Here is an 18,664-nt window from a genome sequence, read left to right on the forward strand (position 1 = left end):
ACTGGGAGGGGCCCTCTCGTCTCCAGACAGGTGAGGTCTTGGTGCCTGTTGGTGAGATCTGGTGATGAGGCATTCTGCCAGATGGTCTGGGCTGTCTGCTCAGGGAACCTCTCCACTGTGTCCATCCAGTCCTTCTCCTGCAGTAACTGCAGGACATTCCGTGCTGACAACTGTCTGGTGTTCTTGTGGTCAAAGCTGCTGGTCTGAAAGAACTGCCACCAATTTCGTTAACACAAGGTTCACATGGAGAAGCCTCCTGATTGAGACAGACACAGTCTCACAGGGTATTTACAGGGTAGGGGCAGGAATGATGTTTCTCCTGGCTGGGTAGTTGAACCAGGGATCACAGACTCAAAATCCGAGATCACCTCAGCAGGACTGAGATGAGGAGAAATGTCCCCAACACAGTGCAGTGAATATTTGGAGTTTTCTCCACAAGTTTTCTAAATTAAACGGACATATTTAGGGGCTCGGCGATGTTGGGAACGTTGCAGGAAAGTGGCGCTGAGGCCAAAGATCAGACATGTTCTGAGTGAGGGGCAGAACAGCGCAACGGGCCGAATGGGAGCGCCTGATCCTGTTTCTTATTTTCTAAATCACGAGTTGACCTTTGCGCCTTGTTCTCCCTTGGCCTTCAGCCTGTCGGATTGCACAGGGGAGCGGTGAGAGCTCCGGAGATCCATCAGCAGCCGCTGCGGTTATTTCATGCCGTTGTGATTTTATCGGTGTTTCTCTGTTTTTGCACAGTTTGTTACCTTCAGCACTCTGGCTGATCTTTCACTGCCTGCTTCTGTTATGGTTACTATTCTATACTTTTTCCAGGTATGTCTGCAGGAAAATGCTTCTCAGAATCAGAATCAGAATCAGACTTTAATCGCCAAGTCCCTGTGCACACACAAGGAATTTACTTCCGGCAGATGTTGTCTCTCTGCTCATAACAATAACGATGATAAATATAAATGAAAATATAGATTATACAAACAGGTAGTGCAATCCAAGTAATAGTTAGTCGACAGTTAACCGGCAGTTAACTGTTCAGCAAAGTGACCGCAGTAGGGAGAAAACTTCTCCTGTGTCTATTAGTCTTAGTCTGGAGGGATCTGAAGCGCCTACCAGACGGAAGCAGTTCAAACAGTCCGTGCGCAGGATGGAAGGAGTCCTTTATGATGTTCCCCGCCCTCTTCTTCAACCTGGAAGAGTACAGGTCCACAATAGAGGGCAGGGAGGCTCCAATGATGGGCTCGGCAGTCCTCACTGTGTGCTGCAGTCTGGTTCTATCCTGCTTGTTGGAGGCTCCAAACCACACAGTGATGGAGGTGCACAGGACAGACTCAATGACTGCAGTGTAGAACTGCAGCTGCATTCCTGAGGCAGACCATATTTCCTCAAGAGCCGCAGGAAGTACATCCGCTGCTGTCCCAGGATGGAGCTGATGTACTGCTCCCACTTCAGATCCTGAGGGATGGTGGTTCCCAGGAACCTGAAGTTCTCCACGGTGGACACAGGGCTGCCGAGGACTGTGAGGGGGCACATAACGGGGGGATGTCTCCTGAAATCCACTATCATCTCCTTTGGCTTGAGCGTGTCCAGCTCCAGATTGTTCCGACCGCACCAGAGCGCCAGTTGGTCCACCTGCTGTCGATATGCAGACTCATTACTGTTCTGGATTAGTCCGATGACGGTGGTGTCGTCTGCAAACTTCAAAAGCTTCTCATAGGGGTTGGAAGAGGTGCAGTCATTGGTGTAGAGGGAGAGAAGACACACCCCTGGGGGGCGCCGGTGTTGGTGATTCGAGTATCCGAGGTGACCTGTCCCATCCTTACCTGCTGACTTCTGTTGGTCAGGAAGCTGTAAATCCAATCGCAGAGGTCAGGTGGCACAGTGAGGTGAGACAATTTGGAGCAGAGGGTATGAGGGACGATGGTGTTAAACGCCGAACTGAAATCAACAAACTGCATCCGAGCATAGGTCCCAGGACGATCCAGATGTTGCAGGATATAGTGCAATCCAGGTTGACTGCATCGTCTACTGACCTATTTGCCCGGTAGGCAAACTGCAGGGGATCCAGCAGGCTGCTGGTGAGGGTCTTCAGGTGGTTCAACACCAAGCGTTCAAAGGATTTCATGACCACAGATGTCAATGCGACAGGTCTGTAGTCGTTCAGTCCTGTGATGGTGGGATTCTTGGGGACCGGGATGATGGCAGAGCGCTTGAAGCAAGTCAGAACCTCACTCAGCTCCAGAGATCTGTTAAAGAGCTGAGTGAAGATGGGAGCCAGCTGATCAGCACAGGCTCGTAGACAGGAGGGGGAGACCCCATCTGGGCCTGGAGATTTTCGGGTCTTATGTCGCTGGAACAGTCGACGTACTTCTCCTTCACTGATTCTAAGCTGTGATCTAGGGGGGCTGGGCAGAAATGGTGGGGAGGTGATTGCAGTAATTGGGGGATGAGTGCCATCGAGTGATGGTCGAGGGAAGGCAGGAAGAGAGTCCGAAGAGGGGGGAGGGACAGGTGTAAAATGGACCCTCTCAAATCTACAGTAAAAGGTATTAAGGTCGTCAGCCAAAGCTTTGTTAACCTCAGTAGGGGGGGGAGGGGCAGTGCGTCTCCTGTAGCCAGTGACCTCCTGCAGGCCTCTCCACACCGACAATGAGTCGTTAGCTGAGAAATTATTCCTCAACTTTTCGGAGTAGAGCCGCATGGCCACTCTGATTTCTCTGGTCAGTGCATTTCTGGCCAGCCTGTACAGGGCCCTATACCCACTCCTGTGGGCGTCCTCCTTAGCTTAGCGAAGATATCTGAGTTTGGGGCTAAACCATGGCTTATTGTTGGCGAAGGTCCGGAAAGTTTTTGTGGGTACACATGCATCCGCACAAAAACTGATGGAGGGTGTCACAGTGTCTGTCAGTTCATGTATATCGTTTGAATCTGATGACTTCCCTGTACTTTAATCTGTACATTTTTACTTTGTATTTTACCTGTATTTTAATCTGTACTTTGATTCTGAGAACAAACTGTGACTGACATCTCCAGCTCCTAGCAGCAGCCCGTCCTCACACACACACAGCCAATCAGCGACCAGCTCTGGGAGAAGGATGCGCTCATTGGTTGAGGAGTGTCAGTGGGCGGGAGGCTGAGCACCCGGCCGGGCCGGAGTTTGGGACCGGGACCGAGTGGGCCGGAGACCGGGAACTGCGCCTCGGGTTTCGGCTGCACCACCGGCGGGTCGTGAATCCTTTCGAAGGCAGAGCTGAAGCGACCGGCGGAGATTCCGTGAGATGTTTCAGCTACACGGAGGCGCCCGGCCTTTCCCCGCCGAGGATCGGGGCCTGTTGTCTGGAGTTGTCTCCCAGACCCGTCCCTTCCTGCCGGGAGACGGGAGCTGCCCCGCAGCGGCTGCCGGTGGATCCCCGGAGCTCTCACCGCTCCCCTGTGCAATCCGAACGGCTGAAAACCAAGGGAGAACAAGGCGCAAAGGTAAACTCGTGCTTTTGAAAATAAGAAATAGGAGCGTGCAAGGCCATTCGACCCGTTGCTCCTATTCTACCCTTTCCTCAGAATACCCGATCTTTGACATCAGCGCCACTTTCCAACAACTTTCCCATCATCTCTGAGCCCCTAAATTTGACTTTAAATTTAAAAAAAAAACTTGTGGAGGAAAATTCCAAGTATGCACTACAGTCTGGGTGAGGAAATTTCGCCGGATCTCAGCCCTGCTGAGGTGACCTCTGATTTCGAGTCTGTAAACCCTTGTTCAACATCTCCACCGCCAACACCCCCCCCCCCCTCCCGCCGGGGAAAACATGATTCCTGCCCCTACCCTGTGAGTCTGTGTCTGTTTCAGTCAGACCACCTCTTATTTCTCTAGTTTTGAGACAGGCCCAAATACTGTAATCTCTCTGAGGACACTACCACAACCCAAAATCAACTTGGGAAACTTCTTCATTCCCTTTATCCGACAGACTGCCTCTGAGACGGGGACCAGACCTGAGCACAGTGTTCCATGCAGGCTCTCAACAGGACCCCATATACCTTCAGAGGAGATGTTTATTCGTGTATTAGATCATAAGACATATTCCCTATCACATCTGCTCAGCCATTTCATCATGGCCGATCCATTTCTCCTCTCTGCAGCAATCGCCTGTCTTCCCCCGTATCCTCGTCATGCCCTGACCAATCAAGAATCAATCCACCGCTGTCTTAACAATACATAATGAATTGGCCTCACAAGCTGCCTTAGGCAAAGATTTCCACAGATTCAATTCTCCCTGCTACAGGAATTCTCCTCATCTCTTTTTCAAAAGGACAGCCTTCTATTCGGAGGCTGTGTCCTTAGACATGCCCACCAGAGGAAACACCTTCTCCACATTCACTCCATCAAGCTTTCTCAGTATTCAATAGGTTTCAATTAGGTCACCCCTCATTCTTCTGAATTCCAGTGAATTCAGACCCAGAGCCATCGAACGATCTTCATATAACAAGCCATTTAATCCTGGAATCATTTTCATGAACCACATTTTAAATATTTCCAGTTTCAGCACACCCTTTCCAAGATAAGGGGCACAAAACTGCTCTCAATACTCCCAAGTGAGGTCTCACCAGTGCTTTATAAAGACTCAACTTACATCTTTGCATTTATAGTCTTGTCCTCTTCAAATGAATGGTGACATCGCAAATGCCTTCCTCACCACAGACTCCTGAAAGTTAACCTTCGGGAAGTTAACCTGCACAAGGACTCCCAAATCCCTCTGCATCTCAGTTTTAGAAATTTCTCCCCATTTAGAAAATAGTCCATAAGACCATAAGAACCGTGAGACAGAAGAGCAGAATGAGGCCATCTGGCCCATCGAGTCTACTCCACCATCAATCATGGCTGATCCCTTGTTTTATATCTCCTCCTCAACCCCAGATTCCGGCCTTCTCCCCGTAATCTTTGATGGCATGTCCAAACAAGAAGCTGTCAATCTCTGCATTAAATACACCCAACGACCTGGCCTCCACAGCTTCATGTGGCCACAAATTCACGACCCTTTGGCTAAAGAAATTTATTTGCATCTCTGTTTTGAAAGGACTCCTCTCTATCCTGAGGCCCTGCCCTATTGTCCTGGACTCTCCCACCATGGGAAACATCCTTTCTATATCTACACTGCCTAGGCCTTTCACCAGGACCCCATATACTTTCAGAGGAGATCTTTATTCTTCTATTCAGACCTTCCTTCCCATTCAATGCTCTTCATTTAATATCGAACTCAAACAGTGAACAGACACAACACAGCCTCAGCCATGAATTTAAAGGGCAGGTGTTGCAACAGTTTGAACTTCATACCGGGGGCCACGGAGCAAGCAGGGTGTCACAAAGGGAGGAATGTGGGAGTGTTGTATGTCTGAGCCCCGCTGTGTGTGTTTGTGTATCAGAATCAGGTTTAATATCACCGGCATATGTGGTGAAATCTGTTCCTTTGTGTCTGCAGTACATTGCAATATTTAGTAATAAAAACAACAGATTACAATTAGAATGTGTAAAATTATATTTAAAATGTAGTGCAAAACGAGTGGGAAAATATGGACGGGGTGTTCATGGGTTCTTTGTCCATTTGGAAATCTGACAGTGGGGAAGAAGTTGTACCTGAACCAGTGAGTGTGTCTCCAGGGTCCTGTACATACTCCTTGATGGTAGCAATGAGACAAAGGCATGTCCTGGCTGATGGGGGTCCTTAATGATGGATGCCCTGTTTTTGTGGCAACATCATCTGAATGTGTCCTGGATGCTGTGGAGTCCAGTGCCCATGAAGGAGCTGGCTAAGCTTACAACTTTCTGCAGCATTTTCCGATCCTGTGCAGTGGCCTCTCCACACCAGGCGGTTATGCAACCAGTTAGAATGCTCTCCACAGTACATCTGTAGAAATTTGCAAGTGTCTTTAGTGACAGACCAATTCCCCTCAATCTCCGAATGAAATATAGCCGATGTTGTGCCTTCATTGTAACTGCATCAATATGTTGGGCCCAGGACAGTTCCTCAGAGATGTTGACAGGCAGGAAATGGAAACTGCTCACCCTTTTCACTTCTGATCCCACGATGAGGACTGGTGTTTGTTCCCTCAACTTCCCCTTCCTGTATCCACAATCAATTCCTTTGTCTTCATGATGCTGAGTGCAAGATTGTTGCTGTGACACGACTCAACTTGCTGATCTATCTCACTCCTGTACTCCTCCTCGTCACCGTCTGAAATTCCACCAACTATAGTTGTGTCATCAGCAAGTTTATAGATGAGCCCAGACACCCAGACGTGGGTGTAGAAAGAGTAGAGCAGTGGGCTGAGCCCGTATCGTTGAGGTGTGCCAGTGTTGATTGTCAGCAAGGAGGAGATGTTATTTCTGATCCACACAGACTGTGGTCTCCTGGTGAGGATCCAGTTGCAGAAGGAGATACAGAGACCCAGGTTTTGGAGCTTTTTGATTACAATTGATGGTCTGATTGTGTTGGACGCTCAGCTGATATCAGCCGCCTGACTTGTGTATTGCTTTTATAATCAAAGTATAGGCATGTCAACATGTATAATCCGGGGATTTGATTATATTGTAAATTCAGTAAACTCAAGAACAATTGTACGATAAATGAAAGATCGCCGCCAACAGGACAAACAAAACAACCATGTGCAAAAGACAACAAAATTCAAATACAAAAGAAATAAAACAAATAAATAACCCAGAAAGAAACATCCAGAACTTGAGATGAAGAGCTGTTGATTGTGTCCATTGGTTGTGGGAATAGCAAAGTCTAAGGATCTGGTCACAATTTAGAAAATTTTTTGGTTCAGCGAATTTTTCATTCTCAAGTCCCATTCTCCTTAATTATTATTTTTTTAATCCCTTCCATGACTGACAAAGTCTTTAAGGATTGGGATGAACTAGGTATTAAATGTTTTTGGGACTTGTTTATCACAGGATCTCTTGCATCATCTGACCAATTGCCAAATAAATTTGCACTCCCAAAATCTCATTTTTACAGATACCTTCAAATTAGAGATTTTCTACATTTCCAATTAGCTACTTTTCCTATAGGTCCTGATAAAAATCTACTGGACGATCTTTTAAATTTAAAACATTTTCTTAATGGTTCTATTACCGGTATCTATAACTTGTTGATTGATTCTAGTTAGGACTTTTTAGATAAAATAAAAAAAAAGCTTGGGAGGATGACCTAAATTGTCAGATTTCTGATGATAGATGGAATAAAATCCTTAAACGGGTTAATAAATCATCTTTCTGTGCTCGTCATTCTCTAACACAATTTAAAGTGGTTCATAGAGCTTACGTTTCTAAACAGAAGCTCTCCAGTTTTTACCCGAATGTTTCTCCACTTCGTAATAAATGCAACTCTGCTGATGCCTCTTTAATTCATATGTTTTGGTTTTGCCCTACAATTGAAAAGTTTTGGCGGGAAGTATTTCATACCTTATCTCAACATTTTAGGGTCCAATTTGACCCAAATCCCCTTACTGCCTTGTTTGCTATTATTGCAAATGAAGATATAACTTTAAATACTCCTAACCTACAGGTTTTAGTTTTTACCTCTCTTTTAACAAGAAGAGCAATCTTGCTTAAATGGAAGGAGTCTACCCAGCCTACACATCTTCAATGGCTACGTGATATTATGTCTTATTTAAATTTAGAAAAGATCCGCTGCTCAGTCTTAAATTCGAAATGATCTTTTTATGATACTTGGGGGCCTTTCCTAAAGTACATTTCCAATTTATAAAGTTTAACAGTGCACAGAATTTTATGTATATTTTTATCTTCTCTTCTTGTGAATACATTTTTTCTAATTATCGATATATATATAAATATATACACACAAAATTTATTTTATGATGTATGACCTATCTTTAAATATTTGAATTCAGAGTGGTATACCTTTATGTGTTATGCTATAACATTTTGATCAATTTTATTACAATATATGAATGTACACAAGTTATGTTGAAATGTATCTATGTGTTGCACTCTGTAAATCTTATTTTTTCTTCTGAATAAAAATATTGTAAAAAGAAAGGGCCTGTTGGTTGACTGTAATAACTGTTCCTGAACCTGGGGTTGATGCTCCTGAGACTCATGCACCTTCTTCCTGATGGCAGCATTGAGAAGAGAGCATGGCCTGGGTGGTGGGGGTCCTTGATGATGGATGCTGATTTCCTGCGACAGCACTCCACAGAGATGTGCTCAGTTATGAGGAGAGTTTTACCCGTGATGTGCTGGGCCATATCCACTATGATATGCTGGGCCATATCCACTATGATATGCTGGGCCATTCTACTGAGGACAGACAGTTTCTGCTTTCTTGTAATTGCGCTTGTGTCCCGGGCTCGGGACAGATCCTCTGAAATGTTCATACTGTGGAATTTAAAGTTGCTGAACGTCTCCACCTTTGAGCCCCGATGAGGATTGCCTCATGGGTTCCTGTTTCCTCCTCCAAAGTCCAGACCCAGCTCATTGCTCTTGCTCTCATTGAAGGAGAGGATGCTCTTGGACCATAAGACCATGAGAGACAGAAGCAGAATTAGGCCATTTGGCCCATCAAAACTGCTCTGCCGCTTCATCAGGGTAAATCCATTTTTCCTCCCAGCCCCATTTTCTTGCCTTCACTGCGTATCCTTTCATGCCTTGACCGATCGAAAGTCCATCAACCTCTGCCTTAGCAAAAGGAAAAGCAGCATCCGTCAGCAAGGCAAGATGAGGTGAGGCACCTCCCACTCCATACCTATCCATTTCTGTCCCTCCCCCTCCCCACTCTCTTGCCTACAAACCTCACTTTCACTGCTTACCACTTCTCTCTCTCTCTCCCTCCCCTTCCTCAACTTTCTCAACTCTCTCCTCTCTCACACACTCTCCTCCCCTCTTCCACACTCTCTCGCCACACTTCCCACTCTCTCCCAACTCTCTGCTTCACTCTTTCCTCCCCAGTATACCCCATTCTCCTACTCTTGAACCCTCTCTTCCCACGTTCCCTTTCTTTCACTCTCTTCCCTCCCTCTCCCCCTTCCCTGTTCCCCTTTCTCCACCCCTCTCCAGTCTCCCCCACTCTCCCCCTCCCACCCTATCTCCCCCTCTACACCCCCCTCACAGATCAATGATTCTGTGCTCTGTTTACACTTGTTTAGTAGATTGTTCGTATTGATTGTATCAGCATTGGCTTCGTTCAGTGACCCAGCTCCGCCTTTCTCCCAGACTGCATATCCTTCATCCATGCCTTTATAGTACACTGAGAGAGAAAGAGACAGAGAGAGGAAGAGAGAGAGACAGAGAGAGGAGAGGGAGAGAGACAAAGAGAGGGAGAGAAAGAGAGAGAGGGAGGGAGAGAAAGAGAGAGAGTGAGGGAGGGAGAGTGAGAGTGAGAGACAGAGAGAGAGACAGGCAGAAAGATAGAGGGAGAGATGGAGAAAGGGAAAGAGACAGACAGGCACAGAGAGAGAGTGGGTGAGAGAGACAGAGAGAGGGAGAGATGGAGAGAGACAGGCAGGGAGAGGAACAGAGGGAGAGAGACAGTCAGAGGGTGGGGAGAGAGTGAGAGGGAGAGACAGAGAGAGAGGCAGAATGAGGGAGAGAGACAGAGACAGAAAGAGAGTGAGAGAGAGACAGACAGAGGGAAAGAGAGAGACAGGCAGAGAGAGAGGGAGAGAGACAGAGAGAGAGAGGGTGGGGAGAGTGAGCGAGAGAGGGAAAGAGAGACAGGGAGAGACAGACAGAGAGGGAGAGAGAGAGTGAGTGAGAGATTGAGATAGAGGGAGAGGGAGACAGAGAGAAGGGAAGAGAGGGTGTGGAGAGTGAGAGACAGACAGACAGAGAGAGAGAAAGAGAGAGAGGGTGAGAGGAAGACAGAGAGGGGGAGAGGAGAGAGAGAGGGAGAGAGTGAGACAGAGAAAGAGAGAGGAGGGGGACGGATAGGGAGAGGGAGATGTAGAGGGTGAGAGTGAAATTCCTCTCCTGCCTGGTTCCATTTAGTCCTGTTTCTCCATCCTCCCGGTATCTCCTGCTTCTCAACTTCCCCCGCTCATTATCTGTTCTATCTCTCCTCCTTCTACACACTTACTTCTCCCCATATCTCATCATCCTTTAGTCTCCCTCCTCCCCACCCCCTCCATTTCACCAACACAGTTGAGCTGGTTACTGACAACAGGAAGTCAGCCGGGGCGATGCAGACATTCCTGTTTACATCAACGGCAGAGGATAAGGGGGTTGAGAGCTCCAATCTCCTGAGAGTGAACACCACTGACAGCCTGTCCTTGTCCAGCCACAAGGACACTATCGCCAAGAAAGCTCAGCGGCCTCTCTGCTTCTTCCAGAGGCTGCAGAAAATCGGCGCCTCCTGGACGACAATAATCTATTTTTAAAGAACACATCCTGTGCGGAAACTAGTCATGTTGTCACGGCAACAGCACTGGCCACCACCGGAAACACTGCAGAGAGCTGTGAACAAGTTCAGTACATCATGGAAACTGTGGACACTGTTTACACATCTCTCTGCCTCAATAAAACAGTCCACGTTATCAAAGACCCCACACACGTCAAACATCCTGACTTCCTGAGAGATGGGCCACTAACTTCACAATCTCCCTAATGCAGTGTTGTGATTAAATGGTCTGTATGATTCGTTAAGTTAATTAATTGTCCCCTCATATTTCGCGACCCCGAATTCCCAGTCTCGAGAAGATGAATTGATCTCTATGGACGGGCTGCGAATCAAAAGTTAGCTCTGTACCTTGATTAATTGAAAGCAAATGTCCCAATTTACGCTCACCTCTGCTCCCCTCTTCTCTCTCCCCCCCCTGCCTGTCACTCTCTCGTACACTGTCTCTCTCATCTCTCCCCCTCTCTCATTCTCTGCCTGTCACTGTCTCTTTCTCTCTGTCTCTCTCATCTCTCTCTTCCCCCTCTCTTTCACGTCCCTTTACCCCTCTCCTTCCCCCTCTCTTACCTCCTCACTTACTCTCTCTCTCCCCCCTTCTCCGCACTCCTCCGCCGACTGTTCTGTAGCACACTAAACGGAAACAAACAGGCCTCTCCTGGAAACCAGAAGCCTTTATCTTCTGAGAGAACGTTGAATCTTTCCAACCGACGAGAAATTATACAACATCTGTAATCCACTGAGTTTGTAAAACCGTCATCACAGTGCGGGGTGGGGGTGGGGTGCTGGTCTGGACGGGTGGGTGGTGGAGATAGCAAGCTACAGGAAAGGGGGTATTGGGGAGAAAACGAGAGGCAAACGAAAGGTTAGGCATAAACGGAGTAAGAGACAAGTAAGAGAACAGTAAGATGCAGGTTAGTGACTGTGTCGGGAAGAATGTTTGGAGGAAAGACTGGGAGGGTGCAAAAGAATACGGAAGAGGAAAAGAGGAGATAGAGAAGTTGAGGAATTGTACATGTATAGAGAGAGTGAGAGAGACGGAGAGAGAGGGAGAAAGAGGAACAGAGAGTGAGAGAGAGAGAGAGAGACAGAGGGAGATCAAGAGACGGATACAAAGGCAGAGGGAGCGGAAGAGAGAGGGGGAGGGAGGGAGACAGAGGGAGAAAGACAGAGAGAGGGAGAGAGAGGGAGCAAGAGACAGACAGGCAGAGGGAGAGAGAGAGAGGGAGCAAGGGAGAGAGGGAGATAGAGAGAGAGACAAAGAGAGAGGGAGCAAGAGAGACAGGCAGAGGGAGAGGGCTAGAGAGAGGGAGAGAGACAGAGAGAGAGGGAGGGCAAGAGAGACAGAGGGAGAGGAAAAGAGAGACAGAGAGAGATAGACAGAGAGAGAGGGTGGCGAGAGAGTGAGAGAAAGAGGGAGACAGAGAGAGGGAGGGAGAGAGACAGAGAGAGAAGGAAAGCAAGAGACAGGCAGAGGGAGAGGAAAAGAGAGAGGCAGGCAGAGCGAGAGGGTGGGGAGGGAGAGACAGGAACAGTGAGAGAGAGACAGAGACTGAGAGAAAGAGACAGAGAGAGGCAGAGGGAGAGGGTGGGGAGAGAGGGAGATAGACAGAGCGGGGGAGAGAGACAGAGTGAGAGAGAGGGGGGAGAGAGGCAGAGAGAGGAAGTGAGAAAGAGAGAGGGAGGGAGAGAGAAGGGAGCAAGAGAGAGAGGGAGAGAGACAGGAAGAGAGAGAGGGGGAGAGAGACAGAGAGTGGGTGGGGAGAGAGGGAGAGAGAGGGAGAGGGGGAGAGAGAGAGAGGAACAGAGAGAGACAAGAGGCAGACAGAGGGTGCGGAGAGAGTGCGAGACAGAGAGAGGGAGAAAGACAGCGGGAGAGAGAGAGAGACAGAGAGGGAGGAAGAGAGACAGAAAGAGAAAGAGAGGTACCAAGAGTGAAAGAGACAGAGAGAGGGAGAGAGACAGAAAGAGTGGGAGAGACAGAGAGAGGGAGAGAGACAGAAAGAGAGAGAGGGATAGAGAGTGAGAGAGAGACAGAGGGAGAGATGGAGAGGGAGAGAGACAGAGAGAAAGGGAGAAAGAGGGAGTGTGGGAAGAGAGTGAGTGAGGGGGAGAGAGAGTGGGGAGTGTGAGAGAGACAGGGAGAGAGAAAGAGAGAGTGAGAGAGATAGAGAAAGGGGGAGCGAGGCAGAGAGGAACAGACAGAGAGACAGAGAGGGTTGGAGAGGGAGAGATAGAGAGAGAGAGAAGGAGAGACAGAGACAAGCAGAGAGCGAGTGTGGGGAGAGTTAGACAGAGGGAGATAGACAGAGGGTTAGAGAGACCGAGTGAGAGAGAGAGATAGAAAGAGAGAGGCAGAGAGAGGGAGAGAGAGAAAGACAGAGAGGGAGGAAGAGAGAGAGAGGGGAGAGAGGGAGAGCAAGAGAGAGAGGGAGACAGAGAGAACAGAGAGGGAGAGAGAGAGGGGGAGAGACAGAGAGAGAGAGTGGGTGGGGAGAGAGAGAGGAATAGAGAGAGACAAGACAGAGAGGGAGGGTGTGGGGAGAGAGTGAGACAGAGAAAGGGGCGGAGAGGGAGAGAGAGACAGAGAGAGAGGGCGTGCAGAGAGTGAGAGAGAGAGGGAGAAAGACAGCGGGAGAGAGGGAGAGAGAGAGAGAGAGAGAGAGAGAGAGAGGGGGGAAGATAGACAGAAAGAGAAAGAGTGATACCGAGTGAGAGAGACAGAGAGGGGGAGAGAGAGAGAGAGAGAGAGAGAGAGAGAGAGAGAGAGAGAGAGAGAGAGGGAGAGATGGAGAGGGGGAGAGACAAAGAGAGAGGGAGTGAGAGAGTGAGAGGGAGAGAGAGTGGGTGGGGAGATTGTGTGTGAGAGAGAGAGGGAGATAGACTGGGGGAGAGAGACAGAGGGAGAGAAGGAGAGGCAGGCGGAGAGAGAGAGAGTGTGGGGAGAGAGTGAGAGACAGAGAGAGGGAGATAGACCGAGAGTGAGAGAGAGATAGAAAGAGAGAGGCAGAGAGTATCAGTGAGCGAGAAAGACAGAGAGGGAGGGAGAGGGGGAGAGAGAGAGGGAGAGCAAGAGAGAGAGGGAGAGAGATAGTGGAACAGAGAGAGAGAGAGAAACAGACAGAGAGAGAGGGTGGGAGAGAGTGAGGGAGAAAGACAGCGGGAGAGAGAGAAAGAGGGAGAGATGGAGAGGGAGAGAGAGGGAGGGTGGGAAGTGAGAGGGAGAGAGAGAGGGTGGGGAGAGTGTGTGAGAGAGAGAGAGGGAGCTAGACAGAGGGGGAGAGAGAGTGAGACAGAAGGGGGAGAGAGGCAGAGAGAAACAGAGAGTGAGAGAGAGAGGCAGAGAGGGAGGGAGGCAGAGAGGGAGAGAGAGAGGGTGGGAGAGGGAGTGGAAGAGAGAGAGGAATTGAGAGTGAGAGAGGAACAGTGAGAGAGACAGAGAGGGAGAGCAAGAGAGAGAGGAATTGAGAGTGAGAGAGGAACAGTGAGAGAGACAGAGAGGGAGAGCAAGAGAGAGAGTGCGGGAGAGAGGCAGACAGAGAGGAACAGAGAGAGAGAGACAGAAGAGAGGAGAGTGAGAGAGAGCGAGAGAGACAGAGAAACAGAGAGTGAGAGAGAAACAGAGTGAGAGAGACTGAGGGACAGCAAGAGCGGGGGAGAGAGAGAACAGAGTGAGAGAGAGGGAGAGAGAGAGGAACAGAGAGAGGGAGAGACAGAGAGGGAGAGATGGAAAGAGAAAGAGAGGGAGAGCGAGAGACAGAGACAGACAGAGGGAGAGGAAAAGAGAGAGAGAGGGAGAGCGACAGACAGAGAGAGAGGGTGGGCAGAGACTGAGAGAAATGGAGGGAGAGACAGAGTGACAAAGAGAGCGGGAGAGAGAGGAACAGAGTGAGAGAGACAGTGACTGAGAAAAAAAGTGGGAACAGAAGAGAGTGACAGAGACAGAGAGAGAGGCAGAGAGAGAGGGTGTGGTGAGAGAGTGAGACCGAGAGAGGGGGGCGGAGAGACAGAGGGTGAGGAGTGAGAGAGAGAGAGGGAGTGAGAGAGAGAGCAGGAGAGAGACAGAGAGTAAGAGAGTGAGAAAGAGAGAGGTGCAGAGAGTGAGAGGGTGAGACAGAGAGAGAGGGACAGAGGGAGAGAGACAGAAAGAGAGAGAGAGGGAGAGAGGAACAGAGAGTGAGACAGAGGGAGAGATGGAGAGAGGGAGAGCGAGAGACAGAGAGAGAGAGGAGAGTCAGAGAGACAGGCAGAGAGAGAGGGTGGGGAGAAAGTGAGAGAGATAGAGAGAGAGGAAGACAGATAGATGGTGGGGAGAGAGGGAGAGACAGAGAGAGAGAGAGAGAGAGAGAGAGAGAGAGAGAAAGAGAGGGAGAGAACAGAAAGTGAGAGGGGGAGAGATGGAGAGACAGAGAGGGAGAGAGACAGAAAGGTAGAGAGAATGAGATGGGGAGAGTGAGTGAGTGAGAGACGGAGACAGAGAGTGAGGGGAGAGAGAGGGTGTGGAGAGAGTGAGAGAGAGCGACAGCGAGTAGAGAGAGTGTGAGAGAGAGGGAGGGCAACAGAAAGAGAGAGAGAGAAAGAGTGAGAGAGAGAGAGATGGAGACGTATAGGGAGATGGAAAGGGTGAGAGTGAAATTCCTCTCCTGTCTGGTTCCATTCAGTCCTGTTTCTCCAACTTCCCAGTAACTGCTGCCTCTCAACTTCCCCCGAGCTCTTTACCTGTTCTATCTTTGACAGTAAATCAGCTGAGGGTTTGACAGTGAATCAGAGTCACCGGAAGTTGATTAAATCCGTGTCCTGCGGAAGCGACAGCAGATAAAGCCTTTCGGCTGGATGAGGAGGGCGCGGGAGGAATATGTTTCATATGAGTGATGTAGGATTCAGGAAGGGAGGGAGTAAGCAGAGGGTGAGGGGTCAGTGTGAGAGTGGTGTAAGGCGGAGGGAGTGGGGAGTAATGGAGGAGAATAAGGGGAGGGATAGTAGAGTTTGGGATGAGAGAGGAGAAAGAGAGGAAGGTGAGAGTGAGAAAAGTAAGAGAGAAGGACGAGTTTCGGGGAAAGCGCGGAAATAGACCCTTCAGTCCGTCTGGACAGTTCCACCCGTGTTCACAGAGCCAGTGCTGTTTTCACACGGTTGGAATTTACTCCAGTAAACCTTCTCCACCCGCGTGTCGTGTCGGAGCTGGAGAGCTTTGTGACCTGGTATCAACACTCCCCACCTCCTCCATTTCACCAACACAATAGAGCTGGTTACTGACAACAGGAAGTCAGAAGGGTGCAGACATTCTTGTTTACATCAACGGCAGAGGATAAGGGGGTTGAGAGCTCCAATCTCCTGAGAGTGAACACCACTGACAGCCTGTCCTTGTCCAGCCACAAGGACACTATCGCCAAGAAAGCTCAGCGGCCTCTCTGCTTCTTCCAGAGGCTGAAGAAAATCGGCGCCTCCTGGACGACCATCATCTGTTTTTACAGAACACATCCTGTGCAGAAACTAGTCGTGTTGTCACGGCAACAGCACTGGCCACCACCGGAAACACTGCAGAGAGCTGTGAACAAGTTCAGTACCTCATGGATGTATGATTCGTTAAGTTAATTAATTGGCCCTCACATTTCGCGACCCCGCACTCCCAGTCACGAGGTGAAGAATTAATCTTTATGGGCGGCTTGCGAATCAAAGGTTATCACTCTGTACTTTGATTCATTGAAAGCAACTGTCCTCTCCTCACCTCTCCTCTTCTCTCTCCCCCCTCTCTCATTCTTTCTGCCTATCCTCTCTCTCTTTCTCTCGCTCTCTCTCCCTCTCTCTCTTCCTTTTCTCTCTACCCCTCTCCTTTCCCCTCTTTTTCCCCCTCTCTTACGTCCTCACTTACCCTCTCTCTCCCCCCTTCTCCACACTCCTCCACCGCCTGTTCTGTAGCACACTAAACGGAAACATACAGGCCTCTCCTGGAAACCACAAGCCTTTATCTTCTGAGAGAACATTGAATCTTTCCAACCGATGAGAAATTATACAACATGTGTAATCCACTGAGTGTGTAAAACCGTCATCACAGTGCGGGGTGGGGGAGTGGTGCTGGTCTGGACGGGTGGGTGGCGGAGACAGCCAGCTACAGGAAAGGGGGAATTGGGGAGAAAGATCGGCAAGCGAAAGGTTAGGCAAAAACGGAGTAAGAGACAATAAGGGAAAGATGCAGGTTAGTGACTGTGTAGGGAAGAATGTTTGGAGGAAAGAGTGGGAGGGTGTAAAAGAGTACGGATGAGGATAAGAGGAGACAGAGAAATTGAGGAATTGTATATGTATATATATATACATAGAGAGAGAGAGAGAGAGAGAGAGAGAGAGAGAGAGAGAGAGAGAGAGAGAGAGAGAGAGAGAGGGGGGGGGGGGAGAGGGAGAGAGGGAGGGAGGGAGGGAGAAAGGGAGAGAAAGAGGACAGGACTGTGGAGCAGAGTAGAGTACCGGGACACAGGTAAACATCATCTTTGAACTGTCCCACGCTCACCTTGAAATCACATCCTCTGGTAATTGAGATATTCACCTGGTGAACAAACAATGTTGGTTCTCTTCTCTCAGATCTCTACTCAGCGTCAGTCTGCCTCTGGTCTCCCCTCAGCCCCCATCGCTACAGAGCAAACAACTGAAGCCTCTCCAACCTTTCATTCCCTCTGATCCATGAGACAACCCCTCCATTTCTAGAACATTAACTCTCACCCGATCCTCCCTCCGCCGTAACAGGGTTAGAGTTCCTCCTGTTGTCAACCAACGACCAGCGGTTCTGTGCTGGCGATAGAGTCACCCGGATGGTGAGATGTGTCCAGGTGCCAGGGACAGGGATGACTCCGATCAGGCCCCTGGCATTCTAAAGGGGGAGGGCGAGCAACCAGACTTGTTGGTAAATATTGGCACCAATGACAGTTAAAAATGTCAGCAGGCCCTAAAAAAGATATTTTGTGAGTTAGGTAAGGGGTTTGGGAACCGATGTGCTACCGCCGAGGATGAGGTAGTTGGTTTGTAGACAGAGACAGTATGTTGTGAGACTGCTGGCAATGAAAGGCTGCTGATAGGGCAACCTGGCAGTCGACAGGATGAGTTGCGATGGAAAAGACACACAGAATCTAAAAGGCTGAACACAGGACTGACGGTATTACATTTGAATGCGCGCATTGTGCAAACTGACGTGGAGGAAGAGCTGCGGACTGGCATACATGAGGTTGTGGGCATCACTGACAGCGTGGCCCTGTTGGTAAACATAACAAAATCAAACCATCAGAAAGAGCTGGCATAGGGTCGGAAGGTGCTGAGTCGCTGTGGGGAGAGCTGAGGAACTGCAAGTGCAAAGAAATCCTGGTGGAAGGTATGTGCAGACCCCCAAACAGTAGTAAGGACGTAGTCTACAAACTACAACGGGAGATAGAAAATGCAAGTCAGCGGGTCAACGTTACAATAGTCATGTGGGATTTCAGTACACAAATAGATTGGGAAAGCCCGGTTGCTGCTGGATGCCCCGGGGGAGAATTTCTAGAATGCCTGCGAGGTGGCTTCAGAGAGCAGCTCGTGGTTAAACCCACTATCGCCAAATCATTTCGGTTCCTCGCGGCCCAGTAGAACATGCATTGCGGCCTGGTGGCTGGGGACCACTGCACTAAGGGATCTGCTATTCTGGTTAGGGTGTGATGCAATGAACCGGGATTGAATTTGCAATTTGAGAAGGGGAAGCACAACGGAGATGCAGTGTTGCAGTGGAATGAAGGAAACTGCAGAGGCCTGAGAGAGAAGCTGGCCAAAAGTGATTGGAAAAGACCTTTGGCACCGATAACGTCAAAGCAAGAATGGGTGGAATTTCGGGAAGCAATTCAGAAAGCGCAGGATATACACATCCCAAAGAGACAGAAGTGTTCAAAAGGCAGAAAGTCCATAAGACCATGAGGTGCTGGAGCAGGTTAGGACATTCGGCCCATCCACTCTGTTTCAATATATCAGCATATCATCCTGGTTGATCCAATTTCGCAACAGACCCAATCTCCTGTCTTCTCCCCGTATCCTTTAACACCCTGAACAATCAGTAATATATGACCATCTGTAGTAAATGTACAGAGAGACTCGGCCTCCACCACTGCCTGTGGCAAAGAATCCCATAGATTCTCCACTCTGGCTAAAGAAACTCCTCCTCATTTCCGTTCTAACAGGATGCCCTCATGTCTCATCCGGTCTTAGACCCACCAATCACAGGAAAAACCCTGCCCACATCCACTCTATCA

General features: G+C 49.1%; 1 protein-coding gene across 1 annotated transcript in view; it reads left to right on the top strand.

Moving 5' to 3' along the window:
* The first annotated feature begins 2,754 nt into the window (after window positions 1-2,754).
* LOC132385962 (gastrula zinc finger protein XlCGF8.2DB-like) overlaps window positions 2,755-18,664 on the top strand; it is a 140,141-nt gene continuing 124,231 nt past the window's right edge. The window contains exon 1 of the mRNA XM_059958197.1: window positions 2,755-3,477. The gene's annotated coding sequence lies outside the window, so the exon portion shown is untranslated. The remainder of the gene's footprint in view (window positions 3,478-18,664) is intronic.

The sequence above is a fragment of the Hypanus sabinus genome (assembly GCF_030144855.1).
Source record: "Hypanus sabinus isolate sHypSab1 chromosome X2 unlocalized genomic scaffold, sHypSab1.hap1 SUPER_X2_unloc_7, whole genome shotgun sequence".
In the NCBI taxonomy this organism is placed as follows: domain Eukaryota; kingdom Metazoa; phylum Chordata; class Chondrichthyes; order Myliobatiformes; family Dasyatidae; genus Hypanus; species Hypanus sabinus.